Consider the following 22,174-nt stretch of genomic DNA (forward strand, 5'->3'; position numbering starts at 1 on the left):
CAAGTCCTTTTGTTTGCATCTCCACAATATTTCCCAAATAAACCCTCTACTTCCTCTCTCAATTACCATCCCTGGTTGAAAGCACATTTCTTTCGGATTGCCACAAAAGTGTCTCTTCTAGGCTTATTCCCAATCCTAAATCATCCTCTTTGCAGCAATTAGTGTAATCATTCCTAAGCACAAATCTGATCCCCTCACTCTCCGCTTTCAAGTCCTCTAATAGGATCCTGTTGCCCTAAGGATTAAAGTCCAAACATTCTACCTGGCTTCCAAGGCATTCATGGCTAATCTCCTTCGGGACACTGGTTCTGGTCTTCTGTTAATTCTTCAAATTTGCTGTGCTATTTATAGCCTCACAGACTTTGAGGATGATCTTCCCTTTCCCTGTGACATTCTTCTCACAAATTTTTAACTGGCTACCTTCACCGGCTAGTGACTTTTCCTTAAAAACACTCCAATGTAGCTTGGCTGGTGTGGCTCAGTGGTTGGGCATCAACCTATGAACCAGGAGGCCATGGTTCAATTCCCAGTCAGGGCACATGCCCAGGTTGCAGGCTTTATGCCCAGTGCGGGACATGCAGGAGGCAGCTGATCAATGATTCTCTCTCATCATTGATGCTTCTGTCTCTCTCTCCCTCTCCCTTCCTCTCTGAAATCAATATATCAGGGGCAATCTAAATCAGATAGTTTTTTTAAAAATGTTTTTATTTAAAAACCAAACTGAATCTGTGTTTGCAGTTTTAAGTGAACATAGGACATTGTCTTTCCTAGAAGTAACCACAAAAATTATAAGGTTTACTCTAGTTTGTGTCTATGGGAAGGGAAGAACCTCTACCGCTGAACAGGTATAAATAAATAGTGCAAAATAAATATAAGAGTGTTTTTTGATAAAATCCTATCGGTCCTGCTTATTCACAGCAACAGCCACATCTCTAATGCTATGAGAAAATAACCCTTTTGAAGACTCGTGAAAGAGGTATTTTCTGCTTCTGATAGGCTTACCGTATTTGCGGTATATTGGGCTAACTGCAGGAGCAAATAACTCTTCAAAAACATGTCGCACAAACGCAATACAAGCTTATTTCTTGCTGGTTGGGTGAACAGTGGCAATTATTTAACGTCTCAGACAAGTGGAGGCTCTGCCATTTTTAAGACCTGGAAGTTAGTCTGTAGAGGTATTCACCTTCCCATCTAGAAGAAATGTAGATGATGTCCTGGTGGGAAGTTTTCATGGGCCAAGCTGGGTGTGGCACACATCATTTCCATGTCACATTCTACCAGCTGGACCCCTTCACGCAGGTGTCCCTATCAGCAGGAGAGGCTGGTGTCGCACTGTCTGTCCAGAAATAAGAGGAAAGCATGGACCTCAGTGAGAATTAGCAGTTTCTGCTGCATGATGCCTTATAGAACAGTAATTATAGGTTATAGCGATGCACATCAGCCTATGGCTATAAATGAGATGACAGTACTATTTATGTCCAAATTGGCCAAGACTTTTATCAACTGATTGACTACAGATCCTCAATGTCCCTATAAAAGCTTATGTAGATTTTTTTGTGGGATTGTCAGCAAAATTTGTAATGAGCTCAGAAGTAATTATATTTTTATCGGTTATCCTATTCAGAATTCCTCATAGCAACAACAAAAATGATAGCAAACCCATATTAGCAAACACTTGCTAAGGACTTTCTACATGCTAGTCACTCCTCTAAGAACTTTACATATATCTGCTTACTAAATATTCAAATATTAGACCCATTTACCAGGTGAGAAAATCAAGGCACAGAGAGATCGAGTAACTTGCAATGTTTCAGAGCAAGTGAATGGCAGAACAGGATACAAATTCACTGTCTGGTTCCAGAGCCTTCCTACTACATCTCTATATTCTACCCTGCCATGCTTCTATTGCCTGTCTCTGATAAGGGTACTATCTTTGTTTGCTTCAGCTGCCATCTATAATAAAAGCATAATATGCTAATTAGATTGGACAGCCAAACAACCTTCCAGATGTCATTCCGGACATCCTTCCTGACAAAGACATGGCGGTGGGGGCCCAGGCAGAGGCAGTTAGGGGTGATCAGGCAGGCAGGTGAGCAGTTAGGGGCGATCAGGCAGGCAGGCAAGTCAGTGGTTAGGAGCCAGCAGTCCCAGATTGTGAGAGGGATCCCCTAAAGGGTCCTGGATTGTGAGAGTGTGCAGGCTGGACTGAGGGGACCCCCCTCCCATGCACGAATTTTGTGCACTGGGCCTCGAGTAATAAAATAACTTAGTTAGGGTGACTTAAACAACAGGTATTTATTTTCTCACAGTTCTGGAAGCTAGAAAATCCAAGATCAAGGTTCCGGCAGGGTTCCATTCCTGATGAGAGTTCTCTTCCTGGCTTGTATGTGGCTACCTTCTTGCTATCTTCACATGGTGGAGGGAGAGGAAGAGAGCATGTTCCCTGGTATTGCTTCCTCTTCTATGAGGACACCAGGTCTATCAGATCAGGGCTACACCCTTGTGATCTCAGTTAGCCTTAATCACCTCCTTAAAGACCTATCTCCATTACAGTCACAGGGAGATTACAGCTTCAACTTATGAATTTAGGGGTCACATCCACTCCATAGTACGAACTCTTTTCTGCCACTTCCCAAGCCATAAATCCTAAAGGTGCCGGAACTCCAAAAATTAAAAGATAGCCCCTCTCCTAAATTCCGTCTTCTCCTTTAGCACCTCGATTCTATGCAACAAAGCTCACGTGCAGAATTTCACAAAGCTTCCTCAGAAAACTGGTCCTGTAGCTCTCTCTGTCTGGAATATCAGTTCCAGCTCCTCATCTCAAGTCTTAAATAGTGAACTTGCACCCACCTTTTGTTCTCATTCACTCCTGTCTTTCCCCAGGGGCAAAATTCTTCTCTTTTATTCCCCAAATAGAGTCTCCATTCCCTACCCCATAAACGTTAGCTCATGCAAAGGGGCCGGGAGAGAGACTGCCAGTTTATCACAGTCTGAGTTTCAATGTGGCTAGGCTGGCACAAGGCGTTCTGGGGTATACCCCCCTCCTGTGTACAGCCAAACTGACCTGTAGAAGTGGGCGGAGCTGGGCACACAGCTTGTCAGTTGTCCCTTTGCTGCAAATCAAGCAGTGTTGGTCCCTTCCAGAGGAAAGGGGGATTTGCTAACGGGTGACCCAAAACAGGAAGAGACAGAATCTCTGGGGCCATCAGATGAAGCTGTTATGATGCAGACGGCTTCGGGGAAAATACTGCATGTTAGCTAGGCCATTGGCCATTATATATGACAGCCGCATGTCCTGAATTTTCTAAGTCAGTCCAATTCCAAATATCCTATCACCTTGTCAGACCACGTATTCCAATTTTGTGTTTGGAAGATGTGGCCACCAAATCTTTAAGACTCTAGATCAGCATATTAGTTCAGGTGATAGAACCAACCTTCATAATAATGATGGCTATGCTTTGGCAAAATAAACCTTAAGGGGCAAAATCAGCGGTTCTCAACCTGCATATCAGATATTTTCATTACGATTCATAACAGTAGCAACATTACAGTTATGAAGTAACAACGAAAATAATTTTATGGTTGGGTCACAACATGAGGAACTGCATTTAAAGGGCCAGAAGGTTGAGAACCACTGGGCAAAATCAAAGCTAATAAACTAAAGCCACAGAGACCTCTAGAAAGAGGAATGCCATTCTCTAAAGTCAGTGTAAGAGGTTTGCTTGCCCTGGGAGGCATTTGTAAAATAGGACAGGATGGGACCCTCTTCCCGGTAGATGGGAGAGAGGAAGCCCTGAGGGAGGGCAGTCTCAGAGTGTGCAGTAGGTAACCCCCAAACTTCGAACCCCACCCTGCCAGGCCAAAGAGGAGGGTCTTGGGGGCTAGTCAGGGCAATTAGCCCTAGACAAAGGTTTAGGGAGGGAAAATGAGGATCCCATTATAACCCAAAGTTTCAGTCACTGAAATCTACCACAGGCCAGAAAGCTGAGCATTGCAATTTAGCATCCATCCTAGAGAGGAGGGATGGGAAAAAAGAAACTGGTGTTTACACACTGAAAAAACATGCCACTATTCCCTGGCCGAACAGCCTGTATAACAATTATGTTAGGACGTCAATATTCTGTAAAATACCTCTATACTTGTTTATGACATCTGGTTTTATTTTACTTTCCTGATTACTATCCATTTTTAAAACTCTAAATCTTATTTTTCGTTAAAAAGAGGATTTTGTATTTTTCTTCTCCTTGATCAGAATAGAGAGAGGGCTTGGGTTTCTATTAAAAAACAGTTAATGGTGTAGCAGTGAGTTTGATAAACACAGGTGTTTGGGGGATGCAACAGAGCTTAGATAGATCAAGTAAGTATGCATCTGTGTGCACGTCTGTGTGCATATACTAGTACACATTTTGCATGCATGTATGGGGGAGGGGCACAGAAGTACATATGAAAAGGGTCAAGGACATCGAGGGTGCTGATCTCTTCCAGAATGGCAACCAAGCCCTGACCAGTTTGGCTCAGTGGATGGAGCGTCGGCCTGTGGACTCAAGGGTCCCGGGTTTGATTCTGGTCGGGGCATGTACCTTGGTTGCAGGCACGTCCCCAGTGGGGAGTGTGCGGGAGGCAGCTGATCGATGTTTCTCTCTCATTGATGTTTCTGACTCTCTATCCCTCTCCCTTCCTCTCTGTAAAAAATCAATAAAATATATTTTTTTAAAAATGGCAACCAAAAAGATGTCTTAACATTGACAAAATTGAAGGGTATTGATTTCCCTATCAGGCGAGGGTTCAGAGGCTAGATGGCCAGCAGTTAGGACATTGTAGGGGGGACTCCTGCACTGAAGGGCGGACTACATGACTTCCTCACCTTCAGGAATCCGTGAGTCTCTGAGGCAGAACAGTACCATGCTGAAGAGCAAAGATCTGGAATGAGAAAAACCTGGCTAAGCATCCTGGTTTCACTAAATACTAGCTACTTGACCATGAACAAATTTCTTCATGCTAAGAGCCCCAAAGTAATAAAGCTTCGTTCATGAGTCAGCATTCTTAGATGGAAGAAACTGACACCAAATGATAATTTAAGGAGAAGAGAAACTTGTTAGAGGATACTGGGGAGTTTGCAGGAAGCACCAGTAAAATCCACTGCTGCCTCTGATGTCTCTAGAAATATAGTTGCTGCTGTTGCTTCTGCTTAATACTATCTAAAAAGGGGTTTTGCAAAAAAAAAAAGAGAGAGGAAAAAATAGAGAGAAATAAATCATAAAGTATGGTGGAGGGGGTGGGTGGAGGGATACAAGGTAATGGAAAATTTTAATTTAATTTTAAAATTTGAGGGGAAAACCCACAAAATCAGAAATAAATAAATAAATAAATAAATAAATAAATAAATAAAAAGGGTTTATTGGGGGGTAACTTCTGCTTTTCCTTGTCAGCTGTGAAGTGAACCTGTCTGATTGGTGGAATGTAGGTCATGGGCCTATGCCCTACCTACAAGGGAGGCTGGAAAAGGAACTATGATAATGGTTGCTATATGCCAGGCACTTGTCTCTATTTCCATATACTGATTCACTAAATCTTCACACACAAGTCTGTACGTCATCTCCATTTCACCGGTGAGGAAAATGAGGTGCAGTAGAGGAGAGTTACTTAGCTAGTACAAGCACACTTCATTTTATTGAGCTTAGTGTTATTGCACTTCACAGGTGTTTTGTGCTTTACAAATTGAAGATAAAACCCTTTACTAGTAAAAAGATTGCAACTTGTTTTGTGGCCATACTTGTTGCTTTTTTGTGTTGATCTGGAACCAACCCCGAGATATCTGAGTTATGCCTGTACGTGCAGAACTGGCATTAAACCTCATTATCTGGTTCCAGAGCCCACCATCTTTGGGAATATTTCTCTCTGTTCTTCACCTGCTATTTCCAGCTTCTACAGTGAAGGTCACGGTCCACCTCCAAAAACAACAGACTCTTCAAAAGAAGGGGATTCAATTCTGAATGACCAACTTAAAAATAAACAGAAGCTCATTACAATTTACAACCCACCTCACAGAACTGCCCCATGTATTAAAAAAGAGAATAATGCACATATAATTATTACTATAGTTATGGTGCCAAGTAAGGACTCTGTCAGTGGACATTTTTATTTATTTTTTTCATATATTTTTATTGATTTCAGAGAGGAAGGGGGAGGGAGAGAGAGATAGAAACATCAATGATGAGAGAGAATCATTGATCAAATCGGCTGCTTCCTGTACACCCCCTACTGGGGATTGAACCCACAACCTGGCATGTGTCCTTGACTGGAATTGAACCCAGGACCTTTTAGTCCACAGGCCAATGCTCTATCCAATGAGTCAAACCGGCTAGGGCTCAGTGAACATTTTTTATAATAATGATTACTGCTATTACTACATCATTCTTGACTTTGCTCAACCACCTCTTGGCTGCTTCTGCCATTTTTTACGTATTTCATTATAGTTCTGTCACTCATTCACCCTGTGACCCCAGCTAAGTGACTTCACCTTTCTGAGCCTCAGTCTCCTCATTTGTAAAATGGAGTTCCGTTTGGAAAAACAGCAAAAAGTTTGAACTACATGATTTCCAGGGCTCTTCCAGCTTTGACATGTTTGTCCACTCTGATCTTCCAGCCCACAGTGCCCAAGCCTTTCCAGTGGATTTCTGTGATTCACATCGTCCGTAACTCACAGTCTCATTCCGGGTTACATGCTGCATTGTATTGTTCTGTAATTGTTTCCTGTTGTTTTCTCTCAGAATCTGTTGCCAAAAAAAAAAAAAAAAAATGGCATGTCAGAACACACAGCATTTTTTTAAATGGATCAATTTTATAAATAAGAGATTAGTTGTAGCAGCTCTTATATGTACACACACACACACACACACACACACACACACACACACACACGTGCGCGCCTGCATAATCCGATACGATGCTCTGGTGGGCAGCCCAGTGGAGCCAGACCAGGTTAGTTGGCTGTCAGAAATCTATCCTTCGTTGCCTCACAAAAAGTCCTGAAAATTTTCTCGAAATAGCAGATTCTTTCCCCCTTTTTCTCCAGGTGTCCTGGGACCGGAGGGGTGTCCGGGATGCAGGCCCTCGGCAGCTTCTTAGAGGCCTGTAGCAGCACTGCCTCCACTTTCCCTCCTCATCCCCCATAGTTACCTCCTAGCTCATTAACAAGCAAAGGGCCCTTCCGTCTTTGTTCTCAGATGAGAGTCTTACAGTTGAGATATTTTGCTCCCCTTATCCTGTAACTTTTCAATTTTTGGTATCTCCACATAAACATTCATCCAACTACACCTAAACACCATTCATTACTTTGCCTTAGTTAACGTTCTACCATGATCATATTGATTATTTTGGTGAATAGCACCACCATACAAATAACTGCCCAGAGCTGAACCCATGATTCCTCCTTCTCTTTCATCTCTACCTACTAATAGTTCAAGTATTTTACAGCCTACCTCTTAAATATTGTTTTAAATATATATGCCCGCCTCTCTTTAACAGCTGCCACTGCTTTATTCTAGATACCATCTGGATTGCAGCAGTAGCCTCCTAACCCATCTCTCAGCCTGGAGTCTGGTCGCTTTCCAACACATTCCCCTCCCTGAAGACAGAGTAAATCTGTCTAAAGTGAAACCTGACCCTTCCACTCACCCCTATTAAAACCTTTCAATAGTTCCCCTTAGTTTTCAAGATAAAGTTCAAACTCCTTAGCTTAGCACATAAAACTCTTTGTGATCTGGTCCCTGAATAACTCTCCAGCCTCTTCCCTCCCTCCCCCCACTCCTCTATCGCACATATCCTTTAGTCCAACAACAGTGAACTGAACCCACCATGTTAATGCATCCAGGCCAGGGTACATGCATCATACACCCTCTGCATTAAATAAATGCCCCAGTCATCCTGCCTCATTCTCCAATTTATCCAGTATCCTCACTACATTTCAAAATGCAGCTTAATGGACATTTCTTAGGTAGGGTGTCCTAGCTAATCATTTAATTTGATTTACATTTACTTATTGTGTGCTTCTGTAGAAACCCTAGAATAAACTTTTTTCCCTGAAAAAGTGGATGGATGGATAGATGAATGCTTCTTTTTTTAAATTGAAATATATTTGACCATATAACATCAATGATCATTTTACATTAAGATGTAAAATGTTAATTTGATGCATTTGTATATTATAATATGATTGCCATTATAGTGATAACTAGGACCTCTATCACTTTATTTAATTTTCTTTTCTTTTTAGTGGTTGGAATTATTGACTCCCAGTCTCCTGGCAAGTTGATATCTACAATTTTTGTGTCTATGTTCACTGTCTGGTTCATTAAATCTCTAGTATTTATTACTCCTAGCAAGTTTGAACCTTTAAACAACTGTCTTACCCCATCTTCTGGTAACCACAATTTTATCTTCTCATTTTACAAATGTGTCCTTTTTTAGATTCAACATATGCGATATCATACAATACCTGTCTTTATCTGTATGACCTATCTCAGCATAACATCCTCAAGGTCATCCACATTGTCACAAATGTCAGGATGTCCTTCTTTCTCGTGACTGAATAATATTCCATTGAATGCCTTGATTCATTCGTCTTACATCTCCATGACCTAACACGGTCACAGATGCATACTCAATAAGAATTTATAAGAGTTTATTTTACCTGAAAGGTGCTTTTGTGCAATTAATCAAACTCCTAGTCTCCCTTTATGCATTTTTTCCCCTTTTATGAATTCTGAACATAACAGTATATGTCATCTACCCTAAGCAGTATCCCAGGCAAGTCTGTATATGGATCTGCATTTACATATGCCATGATTTCCTCTGCTTATTCTCTCATAAAAATACAGAATTGCCAGTGTAAGAGTCAGAGCCCTTAAAGATATTCTAATTCAGTAAGTAACCAACTAATGTGAAACAGTGGAAGCTACTGGCAGGGCCCTCCTAGGACCCCCTCCCATGCATGCTAAGACTGTTGGCTGCCAGGATTTGGGGGATCCCGGCCATGTGGGGACAGCAAAGCCTTTCAATAAAAACACAATATGCCAGCCAGCTGCAAATCCTACCTGCAATTTCTTCTCTTCCTCCTTCGATCCCAGGGAAATATGTCAGTGGACGCTATCAGGTAAGAGCTAGTCATTGATCTATAGGGCGTGAGGCAAGACAAGAATATTGATGTCACAGATCCTCTCTGTATAAGCTGCTCTGAAGTAGGGGAAGTGCCTTGAAAATTCAAGGCTTCCTGAGTTAATAAACACCTGAAAGGGTTACAATCACCAGCATGCTCTGCTTCCATACTGGATGTCAGTGCCTTCACAGCCAGCAGTAATTTGGGCCTAGAAATTGGGGTTTATATAATTAAAGCAATTGTCTTCCCTCACCTTGACATTCATTCTTTTCCTGAGTATGTTTTTTTTTTTTCCTCAGTGTCCAGTTGAGTGTGAGAGACCCCATCAAATAATAAAATGAAACTTGACTAAGATTTGAAAGACCTGGGTTCTAGCCCCAGGTGACTGACTAATACTTCCTTTCCCTCTCTCCTGGTGTTGGCTTCCTCCTAAGTGCACTGATGATTTGCACCAGATCAGAGATTCTTAACCTGAGTCTCATGGATGGGATTTGGGGTTCTGTTAATCCTACAAATTAGATACAACATTTGATTCATGCCTACATTCTTCCTAGGAGGAAGGAGCATGCCTTCTGTCAGTTCACAAGTGAGTCCATGCCTCCCCAAATTCATAAAATTGAGGATTGTAATTCTTTGGGGCAAAGTATATTTTGAAACTGGGAAGCAGCTGAAGTTAAGAGGGAGAAGTTGAACTTGACAGTCAGACAGGCTTGGGTTCAAATCCTAGCTCCTCCACTTACTTCCTGTGTACTTTTGGGTGAGTCCTTTACCTCTGGGACTCTGTTTCTATAAAATGGCAATAACAATACCTACTCCACACTGTTGTGAAGATGAAAAGAAACAGTGCATACGAAAAAAAATGTGTGCTAGCATGTCAGAAATTTTCAAGGAATGCTTATTCGATGTATACTTAAAGAAGCTTAATGTTGAGAGCTACTACTTCATTTTGCACCTAGAAATCTTGCCATAAAACTGATACTTTCTCAGGTGTACTCATGGACATAAGTCTTCAGAGTTGTTTTTTACCTTCACGTGGGTGAGACATGAAGTAGGCCTACATGAAGAACAAGTTTCTGTACAAATGGAAATCCATTAGAACTAAGGTTCTCTAGGAAAAGGGCAGGGTCTGGGTAATATGACTAAACATTAGATCTAAGCAAAGAGAGAAAGGTTCTTTCTCCTGAGAACTTATTCTGAAACCAGGTCTGTCCCCAAACCTAGCAATTCTAGGCGATGACTCAGGACCATGCAATGGGGAGTGTGAGGCTGGAGACAGCAGTGGAGAAGACTGAAGCCAACAGGAAGGTAGCTGCCAGCCTGCCTGCACCATGAAAGACCTCCCAGATAAACATGGAGGGTCAGTCCATAACATCCCACCCCACCTCCTATACTCATGTCACCAAAAGACTGGCTGCTCTATGTCTACATCTCCCCTCAACCCGTGTAGCTATTGCGACACCTTTTCTTCTTCAAAGATGTTTAGCAAACACTCATTCAATAAAAAATAAGCTTTTGCTGGCCAGCGTGAGTCAGTGGTTGAGCATCAACCTATGAACCAGGAGGTCACAGTTCAATTCCAGGTCAAGGGCACATGCCTGGGTTATAGCTCAATCCCCATTGTGGGGCATGCAGGAGGCAGCCAATCAATGATCCTCTCTCATCATTGATATTATATCTCTTTGTCCCTCTCACTTCCTCTCATAAATCAATGAAACAGTTTCTTTAGAAATAATAAGCTCCTATAACAAGTTAAGGAATATCCATAGATAGATAGATATATCAAAATTATATTAACCTTCAAGGCATTATTCTTCATTTTGAAGAAAAGGAAATAAAGTCCATGAACATAGTAGAGGACAGAATAGGTTGAGTCCAGAGTCTTTGATGAAAGCTTTTAAACTAAACCCTGAGCCCTCCAGACAGTGATACATAAAATATGTCCCTTGTTCTCATGGAGCAATGGAAAACACAGACACGTAAATGGAAAGCTTTGATACAATCCTACATTCTCTCTAGGTTGAAGGCAAACACTGGAGGCTGTAAGAGCAAAGAAGATGTTCAACTAGAAATGGTGGGGGGGAAGGTACATGTGAAATCAGCAATTCAGTTACTGCTTTTTGAAGAGTTGAATTTTTCAAGGTGGAGAGAAGGCAAGTCATTCGAAACAGAAGATGAATGCAAAGTCACAGAGGCAAGAGTGAGATGTCAGGGAACCCAAAAGCATGTTCCTTAGATGTAAATGTCTTTGGCACTGTGGCTTGCAAACACCCTGACTTTTCCCAGCCACCCCCAGAGATGGGACTCTGCCCTTTTGTGACAAATGAACTTGTGATCTGGTGCTCTGAAAAGAAATAAGGGCTTAGGGGACCCCAGAAACTATTTTTTCCCCTTTCTTTTCCCTTCTCTGACTCAGACATCCCAATCTTATCACAAAAGGTTACAATTTTCCTGGGAAGAGATTGTGCTGACCTTGGGTTTTCACAACGAGTGTGGTATTTCTGCTTGGCTGCACAGCCTGCTGAAACACTGCTAAAATAACTAGTGAGCAAGACATCCCAAAGGCAAGCAGCTGCAAAATGAGGGCCAAGCCGGCATCGGCCTGTGGTCAGTTCACCTCAAGTGAGGAAGAAAAGGCTACTATTTTCTGAGAAGTCATAAACATTCCGGGGCCTCACTGCATTTGCCAGCTCAGCTCCACAAGCACCACTTTCTTATGCAGTTGCAAACAAGAGCGAGTGCTCACTGCTCAGTTGATAGCCTAAAGGAGGGGTGTATGGAAAAGGAAAAAAAAAAAACATGTTCTAGGAAGAAGGATTCAAATTTGCACCTATTTCATCAGTTAGGTTGACTAACACTCTCCAAGGCTTTGGTCAAAAGAGAGAACTATTTCTCACTGCAAAATTCGGGGCATAGTTGTTATAAATGTTTTTATAAGATTTGATTTCTGGTGGTTTTTAACAAAGATAATGTTTAGACCTAGTCTATTTTTACTTCTAAGAGTTGTAGAAATGAAACCTGATCTTAATATTATTGATTAGATTCGCACAGCCATGTGAAGCCAATGAGGAATGGGGCACTCAGCTGCCAGGAGGTAGGATGCTAAGGAGATGACACATGGTACTTCATTCAACAATAGAGGTTCTGCTCTGCCTGCAGTTGTCCAACTCCAGTGTGACTTACAAGGGAGAAAGGGGAAGGGCAATACTAGAGAGAGGGAAAAGACAGAGACAAATAGGATGGAAGCATTAAAAATGTTTTAGCTAAGTGTAGTTCATATTTATGCCACATGGTTATATTGTGTAACTGGGGACATTCCAGCTTCACCTGTCATGAGATCTAAGCACTCTGTAGGGTTTCCACCTTGAAATATACCTTTAAGTAATATAATAAAATTCAACACCCCCAAAATAAAATTCACAATGTCTGCATTCAATTAAAAATAGAAAAAGAAATAGGCACATATGAACCATAGCCCAGAGGGAAAAAACTCAATTAATTACAACAGACCCAGAATTGATAAGTGATAAAATTATTGGATAAAGGTATTAAATAACTATCATAAATATGCTTCATATATTCAAAAAGGTAATAGACAATTTGGACATAATAAACAAATGGTAATTTTTTTAATTCAAGAGAACTTCTGAAGATGAGAAATATAACATCCAAAATGAAAAAGACAGTTGGTGGAATTAATAGCAGAATAAAAGATTAGTAAACTTGAAGAAGTTGTTATAGGACTTGTTCTCTGGTTGGGTGATATGGGGGGGGGGGGTAGCCTAAGGAAGTAGGGGTTGATTCTAGATTATGGCTGTCAGAAAGTGAAGGCAATTCCAGGATTGGATATCTGAATACTAAATCTATAGGGAGGGCAGATGGGTTATAATGAATAAAGAAGTAGTAGTCCATTTTAGCCACATGTTTAGTTTTTGTGGAAAGCAAATCACTTTGTTTTGTCTGTACTTAGACACAATTATGAAGGGACCTGTTTTGCTTTTTTTTACCGTAGTCTCAGAATAGTAACCTTGCCTGAGATTTTTATTTTGTGAGGTTGTTTGCGTCCTATTGGAGAATAACATGACCAAGCTGCGAGTCCCAGGCCAGCTTTCAAATGCCAGGGGATGCTCTTTTTTATTCTTTATCTTTTCTTAGTAAAATACTGGAAACAAACAAACATCTGTCAACAGGTAAATGAATAAACAAAATGTGGTGTATCCATATAATTAAATACTACTCAACAATTTAAGAAATGGACTGTTATATGCAACCACATAGATGAATCTCAGAGTGAAAGAAAGTAGGCACAAAAGTCTATCTACTATGTGATTCCAGTTATACAAAATTCTAGAAAAGTCAACAATAGCGGCTAAGAGCTGATCACTTAATGGATTCAGGGGGAAGGCAAGTATTGACTGTAAAACGGAGGAGAGAAATTTGGGGTATGAAAATGGACTATGTCATGATTATGATAGTAGTTATGACTGTAAACATGTCAAGTCTCATCAAATTGTACCCTTAAATTGTGAATTTTATTGTACATAAAGTTTACCTCTATGATTCTTTAAAAATATATATTTACCATCATTGGGGGGTAAGAATGGTTCAGTTCTTAGAAACACACTAGCCAATCTCCTTCTTCTAGAGTCCTTCTGGTTAGTTAACCTGCTCCAAGAGTAGGGAGAAGTTTTATAAAACGGGGGGGGGGGGTGGGAGAATAAGAATTGATTTCTTAGTGGATTAATTAGGACAATTGGCCACTGGTCAAGGGACACCTGAATAATATCTCTTACTCAGAACTGACCATATCAGTGGCCTTAATATTCCTATTTTCACAACCACAGTGAGCTATGAAGCAATGAGGATCAGCAAACAGAATACAGCATGTCACTTCCCTTCTCTTGACCTTAGCTCTTACCCTCTACAAAGGAAGACGGGTGGACATAAGCAATTCTCAGGGCACTTCTAGCTCAGAAAAGCCTCCTATATGAGTTATACTTGCAAGGCTCAATTTAGGTTAAAATGTGCCCCTGACACCTGGTATGTGCTTGTGTGTGCACGTGCATATGTTGTTAGTGATGTGGGCTGGGTTGAATGGAGACAGGAGAGGAGTAGCTGCTACAGACTTGGTGGATTGTTTCATCCAGCTAAAACAGCAGCAGCCTGAATCATTTTTTTATTTTTTTACTAAAGGCCCGATGCATGAAATTTGTGCAAAAATTGGCTGCCAGCACAGGCTTCCCTCTGGCACCTGGGACCAGGGCTTCCCTCGAAACCCCTACTTCATCCAGAAGGTCGTATGGAAGGACATCCAGAAGGACGGCCAGTCTAATTAGCATATTATGCTTTTATTATTATATATTTTTTAACATTTAAGGAACCATATTCTTTTTTTCTTTTTTCTTTTGAAATATATTTTTTTCATTGATTTCAGAGAGGAAGGGAGAGAGATAGAAATATCCATGATGAGAGAGAATCATTAATTGGCTGCCTCCTGCACACCCTCCACCTGGGGTGGGGTGGGGGGTCAAGCCCACAACCCAAACATGTGCCCCCTTCCTGAATCAAACCTGGGACCCTTTAGTCCGCAGGTCGCCGCTCTATCCACTGAGCCAAACCAGCTAGGGTAGCCTGAATCATTTTTGAGAATTCTTGAGAGTGTACTACAATACTTATTAATTTAATAAAAAGTGATCATTGCTTATCATTATGGAAACTACCTAATAAAAACAAGATGGAAATATCCTGAAAGTAAGAATTTGGTGTCAGCTCTGATTTTTCTCATATTAACTACTCCAAATTCCACTGTGTTTCTAAAACCAAAGCTACCATCTGATGCCACAAGAGGGGCCTCTATCTGGAGCCCCACACTTTAGACTTAGAGGATCTCCTTTTGTCCCACTCTTTCAATTGCTCCACACACCAATGATTAAGAAGTCCATGGGTCCGAGAGGGCATGTTAACCCAGAGTGTGTGCCCTCAGCCACATCTATGTAGATAATACTTAGAGTACCTAGCCCATGCCAACCCCCTCTCCCCATCCCCCCCCCCCCCCCCCGCCCAGTTCCCTACCCAGTCAGCTTGGAGTTCACTTTCTTTTCTTTTTTTTTTTCTTTCTTTTTTTTATATATTTTATTGATTTTTTTACAGAGAGGAAGGGAGAGAGATAGAGAGTTAGAAACGTCGATGAGAGAGAAACATCAATCAGCTGCCTCCTGCACATCTCCTACTGGGGATGTGCCTGCAACCCAGGTACGTGTCCTTGACCGGAATCGAACCTGGGACCTTTCAGTCCACAAGCCGACGCTCTATCCACTGAGCCAAACCGGTTTTGGCTGGAGTTCACTTTCAGAGCCTATGTAAGCCTCTTCCTCAGGTCTTCTGTTTACTCACCCCTCAACTTAAGGGGTAGAAGAGGTTAGGTGATGAAGATTGGACAGAGCTTAGATGTGTAGACTAGGATGTTCACATGAATGTTCACGTGATGCAAGTCAAAGCCAAGAATGGAAGAAAAGGAGGGAGGAGCACAGGCTGGGAGCCAGGCCTTCCCATGCCCCATGCTACCATGTCCAAGAACAGAACTCTGAGGAGTCTAAGAATTCTAAATGTAAACCTGGTCTTCAGATTACTACTTAGATATAATTGTCCATGTAGACATTTAGAACATATTTTATTTTACCGTTTTTTTAGTTTCATTTAGAACATTTAAATATATAGACATATGACATATGAATCCCCATTTGGTAATTTTGCCCTGGGACTTTGCAAATGTTAGTAGCAGACCTATCCAGAACCCACAGACAGTTTGAGAAGTGTTTAGTCACAGTAAGGCCACTTACTGACACTATGGTAATTGAGAATTGTCTGAAGGTGCACCATCTCAGCACAATGACGCCCACCCTGTTCTTGGCTGGGAGAATTTAGGCCATGATCTTCAGTGCTCTGAGTCCCTCCCACAGATCATTCCACTTAATTTAAAATGAAACTAATAAATGGAAGAATTCTCATTATAAGCTCTGATTGGTGACATATTTAATATATATTGACCTTAATTTGCTACCACAGAGATTAGTTCAAGAGAAAGCTAAGTCTACCATGAAGGGATTAAGGAAGGAGAAGTGTTTTAAATGAGTTAAAAGAAACTAATAAAAGTAATTTTGAGCTGTGCCAGTGAAATTGCTAGCCAGGGAAGGGGGCAGATCAAACAGAAAATAAGCAGATTGGGCGAGCCGGGACGGCCATGGCATACTCAGCCCCAGGGCGCCTTATGTGCCTCGCCGGCTCAGCCAGGTTCGATGAGCCTGAGAGGGCGGTGAAGGATTGAGAAAAGACAGACAAAAGAAGAAAGCTGGGGCTGGGTGGAATGCTGTCCTTTCTGATGGAGAACTAGCAACAGCTCCACGGACTACAAGCCGAGTCTTTATTTTATAGCCAGATTCCACTAGGCCAGTGGTTCTCAACCTTGGCTTCACTTAGAATCACCTGGAAATCTTTTTAAAATCCTGATTTTTGGGCCTCACCCTCCAGAAATTCTGTTTCTTTGTTACTAATATTGTGACCCCACCCCATAACAAAGAAACAGAATTTCTGGAAGATGAGGCCCAGAAATCAGGATTTTAAAAAGATTCCCAGGTGATTCTAATGTGCAGCCAAGGTTGAGAACCACTGCTGTAGCCGCTCTTCACAGCAGATAATGAAATGCTTGGAGAATTTACAGGACACATTACCCAGATATAGAAAAAATATAAGGAAAAAACGATAGCAAGTCTATTTAGCTGTGCAAGGCCAGCATTGGTTAGTTTTCAGGCTTTTCACTGAAGGGTGTGTGTGTGTGTAGTACGTATGTGTAGTGCATGTGTGTATGTGAGTATAGTATCTATGCATGTATATGTGTGTGTGTGTGTGTAGTACATGTGTGTAGTGCGTGTGTGTATGTGAGTATAGTATCTATGCATGTATATGTGTATATTTGTGTGTGTGTGTGTGTGTGTGTGTGTGTGTGTGTGTGTGTATGTGTGTAGGGAGGTGGAGAAGGGCACAGGAGGAGAATGGCTTCTTCTGTTAATACCTGTTATGGAACAAATGGCCTCTAGTCCTCCCTAAAGGGGAAAAGTCCTTATAAATAACTCTCTGTTTTTACAGAAAGTGACATACCAGTTTCCCACTATGGTAGTCATAGTTCCATCTAGTTTCCTTACTGAGGGTAAAAATCTCAGAAGACACTCCAAGAACTTCTGGTGACATTAATTGGCCTTCAAAGTCCTGCAAGGTTAAGAAGGATGTGTGGAACAGCCTTGCTACATTAGAAAGAGTTTAGGATTAACTGTGGGATTGACAGGTATTCAGAACACCTAGCAATCTTGACATTCTGTTGTCAAAATAGGCCTGTTAGAAGGGTATGTGGATTTAAGAGATGTGTCCACATGGTGTCTGCTAATTTCACAGGAGGAATCATTTATATAATCTATAATTGGATTTCCTAAGTACTTAAGTCAAAAGACAAGACCCACTCGGGCTCCGCAGACCAGTGCCAGGAGCCTACAGGCTGGGGGTGGGTCGCTGGCTGGGGAAGATCAGAGAAAGCAGGCATAAAGCCGTTAGAGCCGAGAAGTCCCATGTCCCACTGAACTCAAGGAGCATGTAAAAAGCCATGACTTTTCTCATTAAAAACCACTTTAATTTGATGGATATAAGATTCTGTGAAATGATATTAACTCACTGAATTAGAGGGTGTAATACAGTGGGAAAGCACCGTGCTGGGGTCAGGAGACAGCCCATCCAGCTGAGCAAGTCACTTCCCTCCTTCTGTCCCACCACCTACTCCCTTAAAACTTCAGATGACAGGGTTGCACCCCGGGAACTGAATAAGACGGGAAATAAGAGGATGTTGATAACAACACATTCCACACCAAGTATGTCAAAGTAGGGCCGGGGAGGGTTGGGGGGCAGGAGGTAGGGGGGTAAGAGATCAACTAAAGGACTTGTATGCATGCATATAAGCATAACCAGTGGACATAAGACATTGGGGGATAGGGGAGGCTAGGGGACTGTCTAGGGTGGGGGGATAAAATGGACACATATGTAATACCCTTTGTAATACTTTAAGCAATAAAAAAATAAATAAATAAAATGTTCTTAAAGGGTCTCTGATTTCCAGGATAGAGTCAATTTAAAAGATGAGCAATGAAAGCACAGAACGTAGAGAAGCAGAGTCATCCATCTGAGTGCTGTCCAAGGGAGAAGGTGCTCTGAAGCGCTAATGGAGGATTTGATCCACCTGGCAGGTATACCCTGTGATGGACATGTATGGAGACACTTGACACTATTAACCATTTAAACCACATAGATGCTTCCTCATTCTGAGGGTAACCTCAAGAACTCTTCTAATGACAGTTGTCTTCTCCTGTAGCTTGTCTAGAGGGAGAGACTATGTTGGCCAGAGAATGCTAGTGTAGTGTCAGCTTCGTTCTACTTCTCATTGTGCCCTAATAAAAATTATTTCATGCCTTGGTCTCTTCTGAATCAATTCTGACTCTACCACTTACTTTTTAGGTGTGCTTGCATAGGTCACTTTCTCCTAAACCTCTGTTTCCTTGTGTATAAAATGGAAAATACAACCTTTCCATCTTCCTGGAGTTGTTGTTAGGGTTTAGTGATTAAAGCACGTAAAAGTTCTTAGCACAGTGCTGGGCACCTAGCTGACTATTAAATGTCAGCTAGGAATATTGTTTTCTTCCTTCTACTTGTTCTTTCTCTATTCTCTCTGTTTATATCTCCACTCATCTACTATCCACCTCATTTACCAAACCAGCCAGCCAATCACTCCGTCATTGAGCAGTCATTTGCCATCTAGCAAAATGTATTTAGAGTATGCATGGGGCTGACATCGAAGCTACAGCATAAATAGAAATGGCCCACTCTCTCCTTGGCACTGAACTCCGCCATTCCTTAACATTGCGAAGGACTCACAATAATAGGCCCAAGTGCAATGAACATGCTGATATTATTATTGATGGTGAGTATCAGTCACCCTGATGAACCCTAGAAAACTGACAAAATTGAGTCTCTGAACCTGTAGAGTTTAGGGGTAGTCTCTAGACTGTGGTGGTTTGACCAGTCTTTTGGGGCACCCTAGAAGCCAGGCCTCCCTGGGTGATCTCCCCTGCATTTTCTTTGACTATGGTTTCTCTCTTAGAACTTCTACACCATGTGAAATAATTCAAGTTGTTTGCACATAATAGAATCTAAATGACTAGAATATTTTATTTTGGTGCCCCTTGGGCCAGACTGTCCAAATCCTATGTGCAACACTTACCCCCTGGATCAATCCCCTTGAGTCCGTTTTCCCTTAGCACTATTGTCATCCCTCTCCACCCAGCTAGCTGGAAACCGTAAAACAGCATATATTCACTTAAAGATATTATGATGACTGAGTTAGAGCATTTGCCTTCCTGAAAAGATATTAACATACTCAAAAGTCCTTGAAGAAAATTGTGTCAGTGGCCACTACCTCTACTCTTGTTCCTAGAATCCCTGAAAGACAGGTAGAAAGGGTTTTCTTTCACAACTATAAATGGATTTGAAAAAGCCAGAGGAGGAAATGATCTGTTTCTATGGAGAGCCAGGGTGACATGACAGATAATTAGCAGGCCAACCTGTTTCTCTGAGATGGGAAGCTTAGCCATATCAAGGACTTAAAGCCCCGAGCCCTTCTAATATCCCCTAGTGAATTCCTTCTCTGCAAACAGCCAGCTCTGACAGTGACTTTCACCTTGAATCCCTCAAAGGCACCTTTCTTTGAAAATCCCTTTGCTGTGATGCAGAATAGCAATAAGTTGGCCATCTTGGCTACAGCTTGCGGTGTATGTTGAGGTGAAAGTGAGCTGAACCCCAGAAGAACTAACCTGTCCAACAGAATAGTGCTTTGAATATGAATGTGCTTCACATACTGTCTTTCTCAATGAGCAATTTCTCATTTTCACCTTTAAAGCATAGAGCCTGAAAAGGTGGGGGAGTTCTCCAATGCCTGTTTGAGGGGAGAAAAGTTTAGGTAAAAGTGGGAAATGCTTCTCTCCCTGGAGTATTGCACTGAATTATTTTTGTGTTGATGTGCAATGACGCTTTGTGTAAGAGGAAAATGGAAAGAGGTGATGTACATGGGCATAATCATTGTAGAAGATGTAGATTAGTTAAAAGCATCAGGTTCTGTGTGATCAGAGGGAAGTAAGCTGAATTGCAGCAGGAAAAGTGTAAGCCAGTTATAAAGAAGGACTCCTTGAAATCAAGGCTTCAATTGCCGTTCCATTATCTTTTTTTTTTGGATCAGAATAACTTTTCAGAGTTGTTTGAACAGTCATACCTAAAACAGAAAATATGTTACTCATGTAGAAGTTTTCCAGACACATTAAATTACTGGCGATTGAGTTCCTGATATTAGTTGTTTCTGACTCTCCCCTTCCACAGTAGATGCACGGATGTATGCCCTTCACCCATTAGTCCTCCACACTCTCTCATTTATCTCCTTGCTTTTTTACTGACTGAAATTCTTAAAACGTGGAATGGCTTCCCTTAAAGTGCCAGATTGACAATCAGTTGGTAGTGACTGCCTCTTTTACTGAATCAAGAGAGATTGGCAAGTTAGAGAATGCCAGGACCCATTCCCTGTTGCCTCCTTCAGAATGTGTAGAAGGCAGACAGCGGCACCATGAGCACCTGCCTGAGTTGGGAGCCTGTAGGGTAGGTTGGTGGAGTGTGGAGTTCTGGAAGAGCTTCAGGATTCCCCTGAGTTGAAATCTCCCTAAATCACAAATTAGCTTGTGATCTTGGATACATTATTTAAGCTTTCTGAGTCTTAGTAACCACATCTTTTTTAAAAAAGAGTTATTTTATATCTACCAAAAAAAAAGAGGCATGCAAAGTGCCTATTTGGGGGACAACGGAGGGAGAGGGCAGAAACCTGAATAGATATGACTCCAAAGAGGACATCCAGATGGCCAACAGATATATGAGAAGATGCTGAGCATTATTAATCATCAGGGAAATGGAAATTAAACCACAATGAGACATGACCTCACACCTGTCAGAATGGCTATCATAGGAAGTCAGCAAACAAGTGTTGGCGAGGATGTGAAGAAAAGGGAACCCTCATGCACTGTTGGTGGGAACAAAGACTAGTGAAACCACTATAAGAAGCAGTAGGGAGTTTCCTCAAAAAATTAAAAATAAAACTACCCAAAATTCCATTTCTGGGTATTTATTGAAAGAAAATCAAAATACTAATTCAAAAAGATATATGCACTTCTATGTTCATTGCAGCATTGCTTGCAATAGCCAAGCTATGGAAACAACCTAAATGTCCATCATTAGACATATGGGTAGGAAAATATGTGGTACATATATACAACAAAATATTATCCAGCCATAAAAAAGAACAAAATCTCGTCATTTGTGGCAACATTGACAGGCCTAGAGAGTACACTAAGTGAAATAAGCCAGACAGAGAAAAACAAATATCAAATGATTTTACTTATACATGGAATCTAAAAATGAATAAATAAATAAACTAACAAAAACTCATAGATACTGAGAACAAATTGATGGTTGCCAGATGGGAGGGGGCGTTGCATGAAAGGTGAAGGGATTAACAAGTAAAAAGTGCCAGTTATAAAAACAGTCACAGGATATTAAGTACAGCACATGAAATATAGTCCATAATCCTATACAATAAAAGGCTAATATGCAAATTGTCCCTTCAACCCAGAGTTTGTCTGGGAGTTTGACCAGGGGGCGGGGCCAGCCAGCCAACCGCCCACGGCCCCTCCCCTGGTCAGTCCCACCCTTAATCGGGGTGGTCCAGCCAGACCCTACCCATACACAAATTCATGCACCAGACCTCTAGTATTGTAATAACTATGTATGGTACCAGTTGGGTATCTAGTGATCACTTTAGTAAGTTTTATAAATGCCTACTCACTATATTGTACATCTGAAACCAATATAATATTGCATGCCAACTATAAT

At 41.5% G+C, this 22,174-nt stretch overlaps 1 long non-coding RNA gene across 1 annotated transcript in view; it reads right to left on the reverse strand.

The window, feature by feature from the left end:
• Window positions 1–6,367: 6,367 nt before the first annotated feature.
• The window catches only part of LOC118673630, a 246,725-nt gene continuing 230,918 nt past the window's right edge, over window positions 6,368–22,174 (reverse strand). The window contains exon 4 of the long non-coding RNA XR_004973426.1: window positions 6,368–6,773. This is a non-coding gene — a long non-coding RNA (uncharacterized LOC118673630). The remainder of the gene's footprint in view (window positions 6,774–22,174) is intronic.

This window comes from Myotis myotis, unplaced genomic scaffold (assembly GCF_014108235.1).
Source record: "Myotis myotis isolate mMyoMyo1 unplaced genomic scaffold, mMyoMyo1.p scaffold_m19_p_18, whole genome shotgun sequence".
In the NCBI taxonomy this organism is placed as follows: Eukaryota; Metazoa; Chordata; class Mammalia; order Chiroptera; family Vespertilionidae; genus Myotis; species Myotis myotis.